Source organism: Schistocerca serialis, chromosome 9 (genome assembly GCF_023864345.2).
Source record: "Schistocerca serialis cubense isolate TAMUIC-IGC-003099 chromosome 9, iqSchSeri2.2, whole genome shotgun sequence".
Lineage (NCBI taxonomy): Eukaryota > Metazoa > Arthropoda > Insecta > Orthoptera > Acrididae > Schistocerca > Schistocerca serialis.
In genome coordinates this window covers 28,244,783-28,265,015 of record NC_064646.1, presented here as the reverse complement: position 1 = coordinate 28,265,015, position 20,233 = coordinate 28,244,783, and the positions used below count along the sequence as shown (strand labels likewise).

The following is a 20,233-nucleotide window of genomic DNA, read 5'->3' as shown; positions in this document are numbered from 1 at the left end:
CCCCCCTGTGGAGATACCTTGGGTACAACAGCGTCCTCATTCACACAAAGGGAGATAAGAGTCATCGATATCTGATAAAAACAATTGATTGAAAACTGAAAATAGTTGCATAAAAATTAAAAGAACCCCAAATATTTCAGTATAATATTAACTAATTTCCATCTGTTTCTTGGAAGCATACAAAACATTATGCAGCAAAATTCAGAACGGTGAACTTAACAACGTAACTGCCAAAATATATCACACTTCAGTTTAATTTTGTGTCCTTTAAGCTTCGTCCATAAAGCTATATTAAAATCTCTATCACTTTATTTGTCATACCGTAATAATCCTCTACCGTAGGCTCATGGAGCAGAAGAAAATGCTACACAATAAATTGTCTTCCCTTTTCAGTTTTTCACAACGGCTCATTCTGCGAGAAGGAGGTCGGTTGTTTATTATTTGGTTTAAATACAGACAAATTTTGTGGACCTTTTGGTGTCATGCTACAAGAGCTGTATAAAAATGAAAATTGGTCAACGAGAAAGTTCGATGTGAGGATGTTGCCAACATTTGTAATGCGTTGTCACATGAAAATTTTAGAAGTTGAGAGTAGATAAAGTAAAGTGAGGTACTAGAAGAGAGAGTGAAGAAGAAATATCTAGGAATACTCTGTATGAGAAGAAGGATTAGCGTTAACGACCTTACAGTAGTTACCAATGTGCACCGCAGCATTTACTTTTTAGAGTGCTAGTTTCATGTTTCCCCTTTCTTTGTCTTTTCTTGTCTATGATAATACAGCAAAGAACATAAAAGTCCCTCTACCATCCACTTGCCTTGTTACATGGTCTGGCCATCCTCCATTTCGTTGTCTTTACATTTGCATTACAACTTCCACTCCACTCTGTTTCCCCATACGTTTATTCCTTTTTCTGTCTTTTCTAGTAACTCGTGACTTGTATTAGTTCGTTTCTCTCTTTTTTTAGATGTTTTCCCAAATAAATTCCATGCTTCGTGTCTTAATTCAGAACTAGAAAAACACATTAAGCTTATCCACTAAATACATTTTAGAACCCGTGACTGTTAATTGAATGTAAGTACGTAAAACTGCAACCAGTCACTTTTTTTGAATAATTATTTATTATTCCATAAACTGGTTTTCGAACCTTTTCAGGTTCAAATTCAGATGATTTCTGGAAGTTACATAATTATTTCTAGCATAATGCTGGATTCTGGCTCTGTGACAAGAAGATAGAACACGCTTTAATGGGTCGCCATGACTATTGTTTATCTGTCGATATGGATGCAGATTTAGTTTTTAGTTACTGCGACAGTACAGGCAGCTTTTTTCGTTAGTGTCCATCTGTCTGCATCAATTTTGACGGCCAGTTGGTATATCACTTCACACAGTTTTTCACAGTCTATATTCATTTCCACAGACGAATTGATTTCTGTAATATGTAAAATGATCAAAAATCAAAAGAGGAGGAGGTATACTTGAAAAAGGAAGGGTGACAGGGGAAAATTTCAGTTGGATCAGACAGAGATTTCGAAATCAGATTCTGGATTCTAAGGCGTACCCAGGAGCAGATATAGACTCAGATCACTATGTAGTAATGATGAAGAGTAGGCTGACGTTTAAGAGATTAGTCAGGAAGAATCAATATGCAATGAAGTGGGATACGGAAACACTAAGGAATGACGAGATACACTTGAAGTTCTCTCAGGCTGTAGATAAAGCAATAAGGGATAGTCCAATAAGCAGTAAAATTGAAGTGGAATGGATATCTCTAAAAAAGTCAATCACTGAAGCTGGAATGAAAAATATATGTACGAAGTAGGTAACTGCGAAGAAACCATGGGTAACAGAAGAAGTGCTTCCGCTGATCGATGAAAGTAGGACATACACAAATGTTCAGGGAAATTCAGGAATACAGAAATACAAATCGCTGAGGAATGACATAAACAGGTTGTGCAGGGAAGCTAAGACGAAATGGCTCCATGAGGAATGTGAAGAAATCGAAAAAGAAATGGTAGCCGGAAGGACTGCCTCAGCATATAGAAAAGTCAAATTAAACTTCGGTGAAATTAAAAGCAAGGGTCTGTAATACAACTGCTACGTCGTTAAGAAAAATTAATTAATTCATTAACTTGCTTGCTGACTTTTGTCTTTGACACAGATAAGATAGGCACTGCATTAAAAAATTGTCCTTAGAATTTTTTGCCTAAATGCATACATTATGAAATTTTTTACCTGTCTAATACAAACAATCAGTGATAAATTTTGACTATAGATGAACGTGTTTTCTTCGTGGCTGCTGTAAGGAGAGAACGGGTTAGATACAGGATGAGTTGGCGGTCGAAGGTTTCTGTTTCACCGGTTCTCAGTGAACGCCAGGCAAAGTCGGAGAAAAACTGCAATTTAGAGTCGCTGGAAAAACTTCCATAATGATAAAGTTGGACAACAGTGGCAGTATGTCTTCTGACTAACAAACTAGTCGCTTAGGGAACGTCTTGAACATGCAAGCTGACGGCGAAATATTGTGCGTCGTTCGGACCGTGATAGTAGCAGATTCACCCAGTATTGTTAATTTGCGAAGAAATCACTATGTACTGTATCGACAAACGCACCAATACTTTTTATGAAGGTCCGATGGTCCAACACCGAATAAAGGTTCATAAGGATATTTAACTTCCTTTTTTTCACAAATTCAATTTTTATTCTTGATGATCGCGAATTTATGTTGACCTCTGCACTCCACATTACTTCTATATGCAAACTTATCTCCAATATTACCTATTCCAGCAATTACAAGAAAACATAGACGCTCCTCTTTTTTTTCAGCAAAGAGCGTTGTCGTCAGAGCAAAGAGGGTTGTCGCATCAAATTCCATAGCGCATCATCACTAGTACTCGCAGCCGGAATATTACAATCATATTACATTACGTAGGGACATTACATTTCGTAACAACTACAATGCTATCGCAATTCCATTGTTAAATGCAGAGGAGGGAGAGGTTGATTGGAAAGAGTTTGTTGTAGGCCCGTTTAAGAGTAAACATTGTCTCATGGGATAGAAGAAGGAACAGGGAACAGGAACCGATTAAAAAGGAGACAGGGGATCCAGTATTAGAATCAAAATTTAAGAGAACTTTGGAGGGCTTAAGATCAGATCGGGAAGAATTTCTTAAATCGTTAGGGGAAGTGCAACAAAACGACTATCACTTTGGTGTGTAGAATGTATGAGTCTGTGAACATATCGTCGTGACTTTCGGAAAAATTTGATCAACACAAGAGATTGCAAGAGCTGACAAATGCGAGAGTTATCGCACAATCAGCTCATGCATTCAAGTTCCTGACAAGAATAATATACAGAAGAATGGAAAAGAAAACTGAGGATGTGTTAGATGACATTCACTTCGGCTTTAGGAAAGTTGAAGGCACCAGAGAGGCAATTATGATAAAGGAAAAAAGACTAAATAAGACTCAAGACACGTTCATAGGATTTGTAGACCTATAAAAAGCGTTCTAAGAAAAATAGGAGTAAGCTATAGGGAGAGACGGGTAATACACAATACGTACAAGAAACAAGAGGGAATAATGAGAGTGGACAACCAAGAACGAAATGCTGGTGTAACGCAGAGATGTAGCCTTTCACCCCTACTGTTTAATACGCAATGATGGAAATAAAAGAAAGGTTCTGGAGTGGAATTGAAATTTAAGGTGAAAGAGTATCAATGATACGATTCGCTGATGAAATTGGTATCCTTAGTGAAAGTGAAGAAGAATTTACGTGATCTGCTGAATGAAATGGACAGTCTAATGAGTACAGAGTGTGGATTGAGAGTAAATCGAAGACGAAAGTAATGAGAAGTACCAGAAATGAAAACAGCGAGACACTTAATATGAGGATTGATGGTCACGAAGTAGATGAAGTTAAGGAGTTACGCTACCCAGGCAGCAAAATAACCAATGACTGACGAAGCAAGGAGGACATCGAAAGCAAACTAGCGCTGACGAAAAGGGCATTCCTGGCCAAGAGATGTCTACTAGTATCAAACATAGGCCTTAATTTGAGGGAGAAATTTCTGACAATTTACGTGCGGAGGACAGCATTGAATGGTAGTGCAATTTGTTCTGTGGGAAAACCGGAACAGACGAGAATTGAAGCATTGGAGATGTGGTGCTCAGATGAATGTTGAAAATTAGGTGGGCTGATAAGGTACGGAATGAGGAGGTTCTGCGCAGAATCGGAGAGGAAAGGAATATGTGGAAAAGACTGACAAGGAGAAGGGACAGGAAGGTAGGACATCTGTTAAGACATCAGGGAATGACTTCGAGGGTACTAGAGGGATCTGTAGAGGGCAAAAACTGTAAAGGAAGACAGAGATTGGAATACATCCTGCAGATAATTGAGGGCGTAGTTTGCAAGTGCTACTCAGAGATAAAGAGGTTGGCACAGGAGAGGAATTCGTGGTGGGCCGCGTCAACCCATTCAGAGGACTGATGACTCTAGAAACATCGTTGATGTCATTTCATTGCAGAATTACGCAACCTGTATGTGCTCACGTAATCTGTCGTTTTGGGAGAACGCAAATTCCCCCTGTAAAAATCAACATGGGTTCCGCTGACTGAGATCTTACGAAAGTCAGCTCGCTCTGTTCCTCCAAGAGAGTCACCGTGCTGTAGACGTCGATGCTCAGATTGATGGAGTGTCCCCCGACTTCGGGAATGCAGTTGGCACTGCCCCTCAGACGGCATGTGCCACTGGATTCAAGACTTTCTTGCAAAGAGCACTCAACAATTCGCTCTTAACAGAACAAAATCGACAGATGCAAGTTAAGTTAGTTGGGTTGTGGGGGAGGGGGAGGTGTATGCCAGGGAAGTGTGATAGGACCGTTACTGTCTTCAGTGCATTTGAATGATGTGGAAGAAAGCGTCAGGAGCTCTTCAAGGGTGCTTACAGATGATGTGGGTGTTTCTTAAGTAGGAACGCCGGAAGACGCCAACAATTTGAAGAAGGACTTACAAAGTATTCATGAATGGTGCATGGGGTGGCAGTTGACCCTGAACGTAAGTAAATGTAAAATATTGTCCATGCATTGGAAACGAAATACATAATTGTACAACTACACTACTGATGAAAAATTGCTGGAAACAGTATCTATCGTAAAATATCTAGAAATAAATATCCAGAGCGACCATAAGTGAAATTACCACATGAAAGAAGTAGGAAAATAAGCAGACGGACACTGAGATTCATAGTATGAGCCTTAAGGAAACGTAATTCGTCCACTGAAGAAGTGGCCAACTGGGCGCTTGTTCGACCGGTTCTTGAGTATCATTCATCAATCTGGGACCCTTATGAGGTAGGACTGATAGAAGAGATACAGAAAATCCAACGAATAACGGCGCGTTTGGTCATGGGACGTTTAGTCGGCGCGAGAGATTTCCAGAGACGCTTGACATACTCCAGTGGAAGATGATACAAGAGAGGCGTTGTGCATCACGGAGATTTTTTGCTATTGAAATTTCGAGTAAGTACTTTCCGAGAATAGTTGAACAACAATACTACCAGCCACATACGTCGTGCGAAATGATCAGGACGAAATTCTAGAAAATTACAGGTAATATAGAGGCATGCCAACAGTCATTCTTCCCGTGCACCATTCATGAATGAAACAGGTAAGTGGAACAGTTGTATAATTCCCACTCTATCTTTCTCCACGAAATTTAGCCCAATTTTACTTCCCACTCTATAAAATATTACGTATTAGAGGAACTGTGTGCTCACAGACTGTTATCCAACTTAACCTCGTATGCTAACCTCAGACTGAACAGAAACTAATTTGAAGTGAACTGTTAATGGTCTTAGTGCAACTAGGCGTTGTATTAAATGCGCAGCTGGAGTAAAACAGTCATCTGGCCCTAATCAAAATTTGCACTTACCTAGCGTCCTCACAACATTGTTCCATATTATTCGGAAGTACAACACAAACCAATTTCTATTTTTAAATAAAATTTACAAACAGTATCCAAAGTGTTGCTTACTATATGGTGCAATGTGGTTATGCGTAAGAATGAACCTCTTTAAACAATGGAATGGGGATGATAACTAGTCCTCTGAAATGATATTCCAAGGCAACGATTTTAGAATGAAGTGCGAGTGACGTTTGAAAAGTCTGTGCTAAGTCCGAGAGATGGTACCACCAGCGCCTATCGAGGTCATGTTTAGTTAGTAGCATCTTTGGAAACAACGCACACCAAGTTTCAGCCATATTGGTCTATCTCTTTGTGTTTGGCATTCGTGTGAATCAAGGAAGTCGAGTGATTGTCAAAAAATGGACGAAAAAGAATTTCGTGTGGTGATTAAACACTGCTTTATGAAAGGCAAAAGGCGTCAGGAGACTACAGAGAAGCTTGATAACCATTGCGATGACTCTGCACATTCGACTGGAACAGTTTATAAGTGGTTTGAAAATTTTCTGAGTGGCCATATGGACACAAGTGATGCTGAACATTCTGGACGCCCTGTGGAGCTTACAACTGCAGAAATCATTGATGAAATCAATGGTATGGTGATGGATGACAGAAGGTTTAAGGTGTGTGAGGTTGCTAGTGCTGTGGGTATCTCGAATGAACGGGTATATAACATTTTACATAAATATTTGGACATGAGGAAGCTATCTGCAAGATGGGTTCCGCGGTTGCTCACGCTTGACCAAAAACGGAATCGTGTGAAGTGTTGCAGGGATGGTTTTCAACTGTTCAGGAAGAATCTGCAGGAATCTAAGCGCCATTTCGTCACGTGGCTGGCACATGGATACATTACTATACCCTTGAGACCAAAGAACAATCTAAACAATGGGTTACCAAGGGAGAATCTGCACCAAAAAGGCGAAGAGCATTCCTTCAGCCGGAAAGGCTATGACTGTGTCTTTTAGGATTCGCAAGGGATAATCCTCATCGACTATCTGGAAAAGGGTAAAAATGTTACAGTTGCATATTATTGATCGTTATTGGACCGTTTGAAAACCGAGCTGCTAGGAAAACGCCGGCTATTGGACCGCAAAAAAGACCTTTTCCATCACGACACTGCATCAGCACACACCTCAGCAGTTGTGGTCGAAAAATTAATGGAAACAGTATTCCAACTCGTTCCAAATCCCCCCCCCCCCCCCCCTATTCTCCAGACTTCGCTCCCTCGGACTACTATTTCTTCCCCAATTTGAAGAAATGGCTGGCGGGACAAAGATTTTATTCAAACGAGGAGGTGATTGCAGCAAGTAATAGCTATTTTTCAAACTTGGGCTATTCCTATTATTCGGAAGGGATCAACAAATTAGAATAGCGTTGGACGAAATGTATAAGTCTAAAAGGAGACTATATCGAAAAATAAAAAAAACATCCACCCCAAACATGTAAGTAGCCTTTACTTTTGCACGGAATTTTCAAACGCCCCTCATATGTGTTCAAAAAGCCCGAATAAATTTCACGTGATCTTCACACACAACATTGGTTTGAACAATACTATGCTTAACGAAGTGAACAATGATTTGAAAAGGATACAATGGTAACAGACAATTTCTGTAAAGACCAAATAGATTGATGAGTTGATATCTTCATGCGTGACTCCGGAAAGTGGTGGTCTTTCTCTCAGCTCTTAGCAAGTAAACTGGCTGACAATAATCATTCTGAGAAATAAGCTGCTCAGTGCTGCAAGCTTACGTCAAACCACTTCTCTTCAAAAATAACAACATTACTCACAATTTCTATTCTTTTCGCCTTCGAATGTATACATCATATTCATCCCTGTTGTCCTTTATAATAAATCTTTCTTCAGATAACAGATACAATCCGAAGTCGACACAGCACTACTGAAAACGTACTTAATTTCAACTAAGAATCTGTCAGACAGTGCAGAGGTAAATACTGTGCCACAACAAAATCTAAGATAGTTTAGCAGTAACATAACTTGCTCTGTCTCTCTCTCTCTATCTCCCTCTCTGTCTCTGACACACACATCAATAATATACAAAAAGGAAAATGGCAAAAAGTTAGTGGTGATAGATGTACCATCCGCCACACACCATCATGCAGCTTGCAGATTATTGATGTTGGTGTAAATGTCGATGTACTTCACACAGCTTATTGGTGTAAGTGAAGAGCATCTGAGTTAGATAACGTCTGCAATGGAAAAAAATCGGGTTGTATTATGGTATGGAAAATTCTCAAGAGGCTAGACTGCGAGGGAAGGAGATCGATATTGGCAGTGAGGAAAGCCATGGTGAAGTTAAGTTTCTCTCGCACATTAGAAAATGGTAAAGACTTCCGTTTGTCAAGAATGCAATCGCTTTACTGCGACGATACGTGGGTATGCGTGCGAGGGAACTGGTTTGTCTATCGTTTTTGTTCTTTGGACGTGACGCAAACTCTGGGAATGCCGTAACGCGGCCGGCGATTGTCTGCTGTCTAGCAACGCAGCTGGGGGATTCACAGCGTGTGCCGCCGGGCCGCGGGCTCCCGCATTTACATACGAGACGGTCGCCCGGTGGAATTATTTATTCATCGAAAACGCCACCACCAGTGGCGTGCATCGGTCTCACGGGTCCTAGAGCTTCATCTGTCGGTGTTTTATCCCCCACCTTCTCTCTCCCTCTCTGTCTTTCCATTCTTCTCTGTCTCTCTGTTTCTCTCCATCTTCCTCTCTCCCTCCCTCTACTAAAAGCGTGTTCCATAACAATCACACTTTTAGCGTGAGAATTTCAGTGTGGGTTCATTTCCGAAATAAACACGTTATTTTTACTACGTTATCTAGGTATAACAATACATTCTTACGCTTCGTGACACCACAACCGCCGTAAAACGGATCAGTGCTAATAATTCTGAAATTGTTCGGGCTTGCCAGTTCCTCACTGGTAACCTTTTTTAGGTTTCCTAGAATTATACTCAAGCTTCAAGAGTTATGGAAATTATATTTAGTATCATATAACATCTCCTCCTTGCAATAGAAACCAAGCAGCTTGAAAATACATTTGTTGCTAGAAGAAGAAGCGGAAGCTATGGCTAACAATGTTACCTTAACTTAGCGGTAGTGTGGTACGAAATCCTTATACTGGTGGTGTGTGGGATATAATTCACCACATGTAGTTTCTCACATATTTTTTGAATGTTTTAACATTTAAATTAATGGTTTCAAAAAAAAAAAAAAATGGTTCTGAGCACTATGGGACTCAACTGCTGAGGTCATTAGTCCCCTAGAAATTAGAACTAGTTAAACCTAACTAACCTAAGGACATCACAAACATCCATGCCCGAGGCAGGATTCGAACCTGCGACCATAGCGGCCTTGCGGTTCCAGACTGCAGCGCCTTTAACCGCACGGCCACTTCGGCCGGCAATTAATGGTTTAACGAACTATAAGTAATTACTAAGTATTAATATTATTTTTGTTTATTCATATAATATCAGCCACATACTCGTTACAAATATTGATGCATACAGTACGGGGTGGCGGCAGGAAGGGCATCTGGCCACCCCTTAAACATTAACATGCCAAATCCGGTTAACGATGGCTGACCCTGCGTAAATGCGGGACAAGACTCTAGCGATAGATAGTATTCGTGTGGCAGTGTGATGGAAAACCTTGGGGTAGAGTCCGTACAAGATATGATGGTCGACGCACAGTGACCAGTTTTCGTCCAAAGCGCTAGGCGGGTATTTTCGTTCGCTCAGGAGGGGATGCCGACAAGTTCTTTCCAGCTTTGGGCCGGTCAACGACAACAGAACCTAGGTGAACGCCCTGTAATTTTTCTCAAACCATTTAACAAAAACTGTAGAATAAAAAAAATCATTTTTGCTTTATTTGTAGCTTTATACAGTGTGTCGTCGGCGCATCTACCGGCCACGGCATTCTGCGTGGACTCTTATCTCCCGCCTATAGTGTAACGCAAAGCGACAAACAGGTCTGGCCTTGCGACAGACCACCACGGGCAAATAGGCTGCCGCGTCGTGGACAATCTAAACAAATGTCACCGCGCGTGTCTTCTGTGAAATCATGTCCTCGCTGCTTTTCCACGCGTAAAAGACAACATTACACTTCTCAGAACGCCACTTGCTTTGCTTATGGAAAGCCAGGTCAGGTACAATTTGCGTGCTTGCAACAGAAAAAGAACTCTACCTGAGTTTGCTCTTGTAAGCGTGGAGCATTATCTCGTTAGTGAAAGTAGTTTTTTCTGAACTGGCTGCTGGTACTAGTAGTGACCAAATTCGATATGTGCCTTCACCCTGCCGAAGTACTGTGTAATGACAGACAAACTGTTTGTAAATTAGTCAAATGTTCAAATGTTTGTGAACTCCTGAGGGACCAAACTGCTGAGGTCATCGGTCCCTATACACACTACTTAAACCAACATATGCCTAGAACAACACACACACACCCAAGTCCGAGGCAGGACTTGAACCTCCGACGGGAAGGGCCGTGCAGTCCGTGACATGGCGCCTCAAACCGCGCGGCGTGAATTAGTCATTGCCGCTATGTGCGACTTCTGTTAGACACTGTCTTCTGTTTCTCCTTTCTCCAATTGCTCAACTGGTTGTGGAATTTCCTGATTTATTTTTTTGAAGGACTTGGCAGAGCAAATAATTTTGTGTCGCAAGTTACAGTGAAGTACAATGCGCAAGTTTTCTTCTGGCGTGTCCCGTACCTCAGGATCTTAGAGATAAAGTTGCAAGCGTACTAAATCAATGGCAAGACAATGGTGCTGTTACTCATACCCAGGTTAGTCAATGGGCTTCTCCATTAGTGATTATGCCAAAGCGTTCTGGAAGACTTCGCCTTTGTGTTGATTTTAAATCCACTGTGAATCCAAAATCAATAACTGATACTTATCCGTTGCCTCACCCTGAGGAATTAATGGATAGGCTTGGTGCAGGCCGCGATGCGTATTTGCAAATTTCGCTAGATGAGGAGTCTCAGAACGTCATGGTGGTCAACACGCATTCAGGGTTGTTCAAGTTTTTGAGCTTGCCCTTTGGCAGCACATCCATGCCTCCCACATTCCAACGCTACTAAGAATACCTTACTGAAAAATTTCTATTGTACTCAATTCCTTAGTTAACATCGAGTATAGGTTTAGGTGTCAGGAAGTCTTTTTCTGAAGGTATTTGTATGGAGTGTTGTCATGTATGGAAGTGAAAGGTGGACGATAAATAGTATAGACAAAAAGAGAATAGAAGCTTTCGAAACGTGGTGCTACAGAAGGATGCTGAAGATTAGATGGGTAAATCACATAACTAATGAGGAGGTATTGAATAGAATTGGGGAAAAGAGGAGTTTGTGGCAAAACTTGACAAGGAGAAGGGACCGGTTGGTAGGACATGTTCTGAGGCATCAAGGGATCACAAATTTAGCATTGGGCCGGCCGAAGTGGCCGTGCGGTTAAAGGCGCTGCAGTCTGGAACCGCAAGACCGCTACGGTCGCAGGTTCGAATCCTGCCTCGGACTTGGATGTTTGTGATGTCCTTAGGTTAGTTAGGTTTAACTAGTTCTAAGTTCTAGGGGACTAATGACCTCAGCAGTTGAGTCCCATAGTGCTCAGAGCCATTTGAGCCATTTAGCATTGGAGGGAAGCGTGGAGGGCAAAAATCGTGGAGGGAGACCAAGAGATGAATACACGAAACAGATTCAGAAGGATGTAGGTTGCAGTAGGTACTGCACAGGATAGGGTAGCATGGAGAGCTGCATCAAACCAGTCTCTGGACTGAAGACCACAACAACAACAACCTCGACGGGACTGTGGTTTCAGGACGTACATCGGAGGACTATATCATTAATCTCAATACACTTTTTCAAGTACTTTCAGCTGCAGTTTTGAAGTATCGCTTGGGCAAACGTGCCTTCTTCCAGACTGAAATCCGCTACTCAGACCATGCTCTTAAAAGCCAAGGTGTCCATCCACTTCACTCACGTTTGCTGGCTGTCTGGAAGATCCCTGTCCTGCGGAACGTGAAAGAATTAACTCAGTTCTCGCAAAGTTGACTTATCCAGATTGTGGTTCCGTTGCATAGTTTGCTCCGGAGGAATGTGCCTTTTGTTTGAAGCAAACAGTGCCAGGATGCATTCCAGAAACTTGAAAATGTCTTGTTGAGTAACAGATGCCTTGTTCATTTTGATTCTGCTAGGCCTGTTGTTTTGGTATTGGACGCTTCTGCGAACGGAATAGGAGCTGTGCTGTCGCACGAATTTGGTTCACGGATAGGCTGATTGCTTTCGCTTGCAAGTTTTTAAGTAAGACTCAATGTAACTATCCCCAAATCTAGAAGGAAGTGCTCGCAATTTTCTATGGCGTGACAAAGTTTCACTATTATTTCTTTGGTCGGAAGTTTTACTTAGTGACGGATCATAACCCGCTTCAGTCTTTACTTCATCCGTACAAACCTGTTGCGCCACGCACTGTTGGGAAGCTGCTACATTGGACTTTGTTGATATCACAGTATGTGTACTAAATATTGAAGCAGCCCTCGTAGAAGCATGCAAATGCTGACACCCTTTCTCGCCTTTATGTTATGAAAGAAGATTGTATACCTGGAAGAATCCTGGAGATACTAAAAGGTATCAGATAGATTACATAATGGTAAGACAGAGATTTAGGAACTAAAATTGTAAGATATTTCCAGGAGCAGATGTGGATTCTGACCACAATCTATTGGTTATGAACTGCAGATTGAAACTGAAGAAACTGCAAAAAGGCGGGAATTTAAGGAGATGGGACTTGGATAAACTGAAAGAACCAGAGGTTGTAGAGAGTTTCAGGGAGAGCATAAGGGAACAATTGACAGGAATGGGGGAAAGAAATACAGTAGAAGAAGAATGGGTAGCTCTGAAGGATGAAGTAGTGAAGGCAGCAGAGGATCAAGTAGGTAAAAAGATGAGGGCTGATAGAAATCCTTGGGTAACAGAAGAAATATTGAATTTAATTGATGAAAGGAGAAAATATAAAAATGCAGTAAATGAAGCAGGCAAAAAGGAATACAAACGTCTCAAAAATGAGATCGACAGGAAGTGCAAAATGGCTAAGCAGGGATGGCTAGAGGACAAATGTAAGGATGTAGAGGCTTGTCTCACTAGAGGTAAGATAGATACTGCCTACAGGAAAATTAAAGAGACCTTTGGAGAGAAGAGAACCACTTGTATGAATATCAAGAGCTCAGATGGCAACCCAGTTCTAAGCAAAGAAGGGAAGGCAGAAAGGTGGAAGGAGTATATAGAGGGTTTATACAAGGGCGATGTACTTGAGGACAATATTATGGAAATGGAAGAGGATGTAGATGAAGATGAAATGGGAGATAAGATACTGCGTGAAGAGTTTGACAGAGCACTGAAAGACCTGAGTCGAAACAAGGCCCCGGGAGTAGACAACATTCCATTAGAACTACTGATGGCCTTGGGAGAGCCAGTCCTGACAAAACTCTACCATCTGGTGAGCAAGATGTATGAGACAAGCGAAATACCCTCAGACTTCAAGAAGAATATAATAATTCCAATCCCAAAGAAAGCAGGTGTTGATAGATGTGAAAGTTACCGAACTATCAGTTTAATAAGTCACAGCTGCAAAATACTAACGCGAATTCTTTACAGACGAATGGAAAAACTGGTAGAAGCTGACCTCTGGGAAGATCAGTTTGGATTCCGTAGAAATGTTGGAACACGTGAGGCAATACTAACCTTACGACTTATCTTAGAAGAAAGATTAAGAAAAGGCAAACGTACGTTTCTAGCATTTGTAGACTTAGAGAAATCTTTTGACAACGTTAACTGGAATACTCTCTTTCAAATTCTGAAGGTGGCAGGGGTAAAATACAGGGAGCGAAAGGCTATTTACAATTTGTACAGAAACCAGATGGCAGTTATAAGAGTCGAGGGGCATGAAAGGGAAGCAGTGGTTGGGAAAGGAGTGAGACAGGGTTGTAGCCTCTCCCCGATGTTATACAATCTGTATATTGAGCAAGCAGTATAGGAAACAAAAGAAAAATTCGGAGTAGGTATTAAAATCCATGGAGAAGAAGTAAAAACTTTGAGGTTCGCCGATGACATTGTAATTCTGTCAGAGACAGCAAAGGACTTGGAAGAGCAGTTGAACGGAATGGACAGTGTCTTGAAAGGAGGATATGAGATGAACATCAATAAAAGCAAAACGATGATAATGGAATGTAGTCAAATTAAATCGGGTGATGCTCAGGGTATTAGATTAGGAAATGAGACACTTAAAGTAGTAAAGGAGTTTTGCTATTTAGGGAGTAAAATAACTGATGATGGTCGAAGTAGAGAGGATATGAAATGTAGACTGGCAATGGCAAGGAAATCGTTTCTGAAGAAGAGAAATTTGTTAACATCGAGTATAGATTTAAGTGTCAGGAAGTCGTTTCTGAAAGTATTTGTATGGAGTGTAGCCATGTATGGAAGTGAAACATGGACGATAACCAGTTTGGACAAGAAGAGAATAGAAGCTTTCGAAATGTGGTGCTACAGAAGAATGCTGAAGATAAGGTGGGTAGATCACGTAACTAATGAGGAGGTATTGAATAGGATTGGGGAGAAGAGAAGATTGTGGCACAACTTGGCTAGAAGAAGGAATCGGTTGGTAGGACATGTTTTGAGGCATCAAGGGATCACAAATTTAGCATTGGAGGGCAGCGTGGAGGGTAAAAATCGTAGAGGGAGACCAAGAGATCAATCCACTAAGCAGATTCAGAAGGATGTAGGTTGCAGTAGGTACTGGGAGATGAAGAAGCTTGCACAGGATAGGGTAGCATGGAGAGCTGCATCAAACCAGTCTCAGGACTGAAGACCACAACAACAACAACATGTTAGGCCCGATTCTGAATTCGCTGCCACTTCTTGTTGTCAGATCGATGAGCAGGACGCTGAAATTTTACAGACTTTTCCACTGGACTGTAGAAAAATTTCATAGGCTACAGGAGCAGACCCTAACTTGAACATTTGTTGCACTGCATCTGTACTGCTCGGCCTTGTTCAGCGAAAAACACTCAGGATTCTTCTGTGCGCCGATATTTTGCTCGTCGGCATAGCCTCTCCGTCCAGTATGGTGTGATTTTATTGCAAAATGACTTTGATAATCGCTTGGGATTATTCCTAAGTTGTTGCAAAATGAAGTGTTGCGATTGTCCCACCAAGGCCATTGCAAAATTGTACGCACGAAACAGTTAGCGCGTCGGCACTGTGCTTGGTCACGCACAGATGCCCACATCGAAAAGATGACGTCACAGTGCTGAGCTTGTGCTGAGAATGTATCGGCCCTGCGGCAAATGTCTTCAGTTTGGCCAAAGTCTCAATCGCTGTGGCAACGAGTGTATTTTGACTTTACTGGTCCCGTCTGGAACAAACTTTTTTCTTTTTTTGGAAGGTTGCCCGAAGTGTTGGTTACCGACAACGGACCACAGATTACGGCTCAGGACTTCGAATAGCTTTGTGCAACCAGTCATATCACTCACCTTGTGAAGGCATTGCTAATTACGCATATAAAATTTTGTTTTGTGATTTTCTTTAGATTTCTATTCTTTTTCTTTTGTTCATATGGGCATTTCTAATTGTGATTATGTAATATTCTACTGTGGTTTTTAAATGTAAAGATGTAATTGTGATTATTTCGTTTGCCAATGGATAAATATGTTTCTGGCTTTGTACCTGTGGTAAAGTTTGTAAAGTTCTCTTTTGGAATATTATTACTTGTGAAAAATGCAGTCAATAACATTTATGCCCGCAGCTCGTGGTCGTGCGGTAGCGTTCTCGCTTCCCGCGCCCGGGTTCCCGGGTTCGATTCCCGGCGGGGTCAGGGATTTTCTCTGCCTCGTGATGGCTGGGTGTTGTGTGATGTCCTTAGGTTAGTTAGGTTTAAGTAGTTCTAAGTTCTAGGGGACTGATGACCATAGATGTTAAGTCCCATAGTGCTCAGAGCCATTTTTGAATAACATTTATGAAGATTTATGTAATTTACGATAACGATATAACATCTATAGACAGGGGGCAGCGATAGTGATATCGATAGTCGAAAGGTTTCTGTGTAGTAGAGGGGATGGTGGGTGGTGTGTCTGTGAAGCGTGCGCGGAAAAATAGTACTGTGTTTTATGAAAAGCATACGTAATTGTGGGGACAGTGATACCGAACTATCAGATTGTTAATGCTCTTTAACACTGCGGTATGTAATGCCATCGCCAGCGAACTTTAAGAGCAAATCAACCACACTGTGAAAGTGCCGCTAACAATACTTTGTTGTGGCCGACACGAACAGTGGTTTTATGCGAATGAACTTTGCTGGTATTGGTTTTGGGTGGTGGAACTGTTGTCTATCGCATTCTATCAAGCCGTGAAAGGGAAGACTTTAATTAACTGTGCAATATAAATGACTTTCAGCGACGTTGTCGAAGTTTGAAATGCGAGAACTGAGTGGACATTGTTTACGGTGTGCTTCACACACAAGAACAATTCTATGAGCTGTGTATTTGTGGCTAAGACTATATGAATGTGGCGAACAGTGTAATTATGGACGATAGCGTCACGGGCAGCGCATAGAGTGTAAAAACGAGCGATGTCTACGTAATGTACTTTCAAAGAGAGGACATGTCAACAACGGTCGTATACTGGCGTCTTGTGGTTTGTTAATCACCACGGGGTTAATGAATGATACAGCTGTGGCGGAACTTTATTTGCGTTTCGCCGGAGAAGATTAACCAGCGGAACTGCCCGTATCCTGCTCTCATCATCGTAATCCGCCGACATCGTGCTGCCCAACGCAACGCATCGTGTGCAACAATAAGTTACGAGATTTCACCGAACGCTATCCCCTGACCTAGAAACTTTCTTTCTCTATTAAAAGTATAAGAATTACAGACTCTATTCAAATAAATTCTTTGTTTAGTTTATGTTTGCTTTCTGCTAACGAAAATAAAACTACAATCAGTGAATTAAATGTTGCCTGGTAGTCATTGTTGAAACACCAGTAAATATGAACTTCTTCCTCACATTAGAACTAATTCTCCTTCCATCTCAAAATTATTGTAGTTATTTTATGTAGTTTTATGTATTGTTATGAGACTAGATATATGACAGTGACTAATAAGAGTTTTTTGTGGCGAAATACGGCGTCGCGCGAAAATTACGGATACCGCCATAATTGCTTGCGTTCTGACCAATAACGTAAAAGCTACCATTCCCGTATTGGTGCATTTCCTGACGTGAGCGTGAATAATAAATGTCAGCTGTCAAATCACGTAGGGACTGTTTACCCAGTAATAAAAGTTTTTGATATTGTATTGCTGCAAGTCGTAGTATTAAGAGACACTGTTTATACTCAAAAGTGGGTAGTTGTATGGTGAACGCCCCACTGTTCATGCGATTATTAACAGTATTGTGTGTGATTCACGAAATTTTGTCACTATTTCTAAGTCCTTTCCGATATTGTTTTAGATGTCTGTGAAGTTTCGGAGAATATAAACACAATTTTGTGGGTTCAGGTTAATTTCAGAGCAGTTTCTCGTGAATATTAGAGTTTTCAGTTCATAAACAAAGTGGGATCGTGACCAACTGAGAAGTATAGCAAAGAGTGCTATTTTGGAAGCAAAATATCTGATGATGGTCGGAGTAGAGAGGATATAAATGTAGACTGGCAATGGCAAGGAAAGCGTTTCTGAAGAAGAGAAATTTGTTAACATCGAGTATAGATTTAAGCGTCAGGAAGTCATTTCTGAAAGTATTTGTATGGAGTGTAGCAATGTATGGAAGTGAAACATGGACTATAAACAGTTTGGACAAGAAGAGAATAGAAGCTTTCGAGATGTGGTGCTACAGGAGAATGCTGAAGATTGGATGGGTAGACCGCATAACTAATGACGAGGTATTGAATAGTATTGGGGAGAAGAGGAGTTTGTGGCACAACTTGACAAGAAGAAGGGACCGGTTAGTAGGACATGTTCTGAGGCATCAACGGATCACCAATTTAGTACTGGAGGGCAGCGTGGAGGGTAAAAGTCGTAGAGGGAGACCAAGAAATGAATACACAAAGCAGATTCAGAAGGATGTAGGTTGCAGTAAGTACTGGGAGATGAATAAGCTTGCACACGATAGAGTAGCATGGAGAGCTGCATCAAACCGGTCTGAGGACTGAAGACAACAACAACAACAACAACAACAAAGAGTGTGGTTTTCCAACTACAATTTTGGATGACTTCACAGTTCAGATGATGATAATTATTTTTCCTGTGGGTTGAGTTCATCACAACCTTGCCAGTGATCCATTTCATCCTCAGTCAACCGGAGAAGCTGAACAATTTCTGCGCACGTTCAAGTAACAGATGAGAAAACTACTCGCCTCCCACACGCGGAAGCAAGCGCTGATGCTCTTCCTCGCAATGTACCGCTCCCAGCGCCGCAACGGTCAGTCGCCGGCGGAGCTTCTACAATCTTCATGGTCGACGCCACCGCACGCTGCTCCAGTTGCTGCACCTACGGCAGCTCACACCGCCTCCTCGTTCCGCAAGTATCGCTTTGCACCTAATGATTCTATTCTTTTCAGTGTTTTTGGTCGCAACAGTCACTGGGAGAGGGGGATGACCCTTCGAAATTTGGGCGCTTGCACGTACTTAATTCGTGGTCCAGTTGGGCTGCTGGGCCGCCATCAGAAATAGATTCATACTGGTCGACCGCGAGATTTTTCGTCAGTTTTCTGTCCGCAAATTCGCATCCTAGCGGGATCTTGGGGCGGGCGCGGCCGCCCCAGGGTGCCTCCTAGACACTGCCTGTGGAACCGATGGAGCTGGACCACCGCCTTCACCGCCGCAGCAGCTCACTTTCCAGGCTCTTGTCCCGGCGCCCGTTATGGACCAAGTGCCGATCGTCGCCGCTGCCACTGTCATCGACACCCTCTCCGTTTTTCGGAGGACCGGCTGAGGAAGAGGCTGGGCAGCTTTCTGGGGGTTTTCGGACCGACGTTGCTTTCGGAGCGCAGGATGGATGCCGGGGCGCGGCCGGGTGCTCGGTGTCTGTCCCAGTGGCCGCTCCCGTCTCCTCACGAGGACACCTCCTTGTCTTCCTCATCCCCGCCCACTCCTCCCTCCTCCCCTGTTGTCGTAAGATGGCTCCCTACTCGGTGCGGCATTTTGGGTAGGTGAGGGAGGAATGTACGATCCTAAAGCATCGACTGCACACTGACCAGCGCAGCGCTCCGAGGCGGCATCAAGAAGGCGCTGAACTGGGCGCCAATGGGAAAAGAGGGCAGCTCCACACCTCCAGGAAGACAGAGCTCAGCACCTCCTGTCAACTCTGATTAAACCGTCCACCCATCGCTGGTCGGCCTATTTCGATCGCAGTCTTCAAGAGCATCAGTACTGCGTAAAAGGAAGACATTCCTTAGCTGGCGCTCTGCGAACATTAATGGAGACTAAAGTACTTCCAAGCAGGAGACACAGGTAGCCTCTTCACAAAGAGATAACATGTTTATTTTGTTTATAGAAATAATGAGTCCTTGAAATTGGAAATTTGTAGATTTGTGGTAAGGTCTTAAGGAACCAAACTGCGAAGGTCATCGGTCCCTAAGCTTACACACTCACTTAAGCTAAGAACGACACACACACTCATGCCCAAGGGAGGACTCGAACTTCCGACGGAAGGAGCCGCGCAAACCGTAACAAGGCGCCTCGGGCTGCACGGCTACCCCGCGCGGCTCCCTTCTAATTACAATTTGTTTCGTACAGATGATTTTGGATTTCTGCCACTGGCTTTCGCAACATTTCTCCTTCCTTGTTTGTGTCGGTGCTGATTCTCAAAGTAGACGACACAAGAACAATAATAGTTTCACTATACTATTGACTATTGATCATTGGAATGTGTATGAGTATACAATTAGAGACAAAAACTAACATACGTGAAAAGGAAATGCCACACTAAATTAATTGGAGAAAACCCACCACTGTGTACTTCATTGACAAGAGAAATGTTTCCTGAATAATTGTTGTTGTTGTGGTCTTCCGTCCACACACTGGTTCGATGCACCTCTTCATCCTACTCTATCCTGTGCTAGCTGCTTCATCTGAAACCTACGTCCTTCTGAATCTGCTTAGTGTATTCATCTCTTGGTCTCCCTTTAACATTTTTTTTTTTTAAATGTTAAGGATAATAAGTTGCCATCTCTTCATCTAAGAATAGATGATGAATGCAGCTAGCCGCTAACTTTGTGTAAT

General features: G+C 42.2%; 1 pseudogene; it reads left to right on the top strand.

Annotated features, from left to right (window-relative positions):
- Window positions 1-18,944, top strand: part of LOC126418786 (uncharacterized) — a 160,835-nt pseudogene extending 141,891 nt beyond the window's left edge.
- Window positions 18,945-20,233: the final 1,289 nt, after the last annotated feature.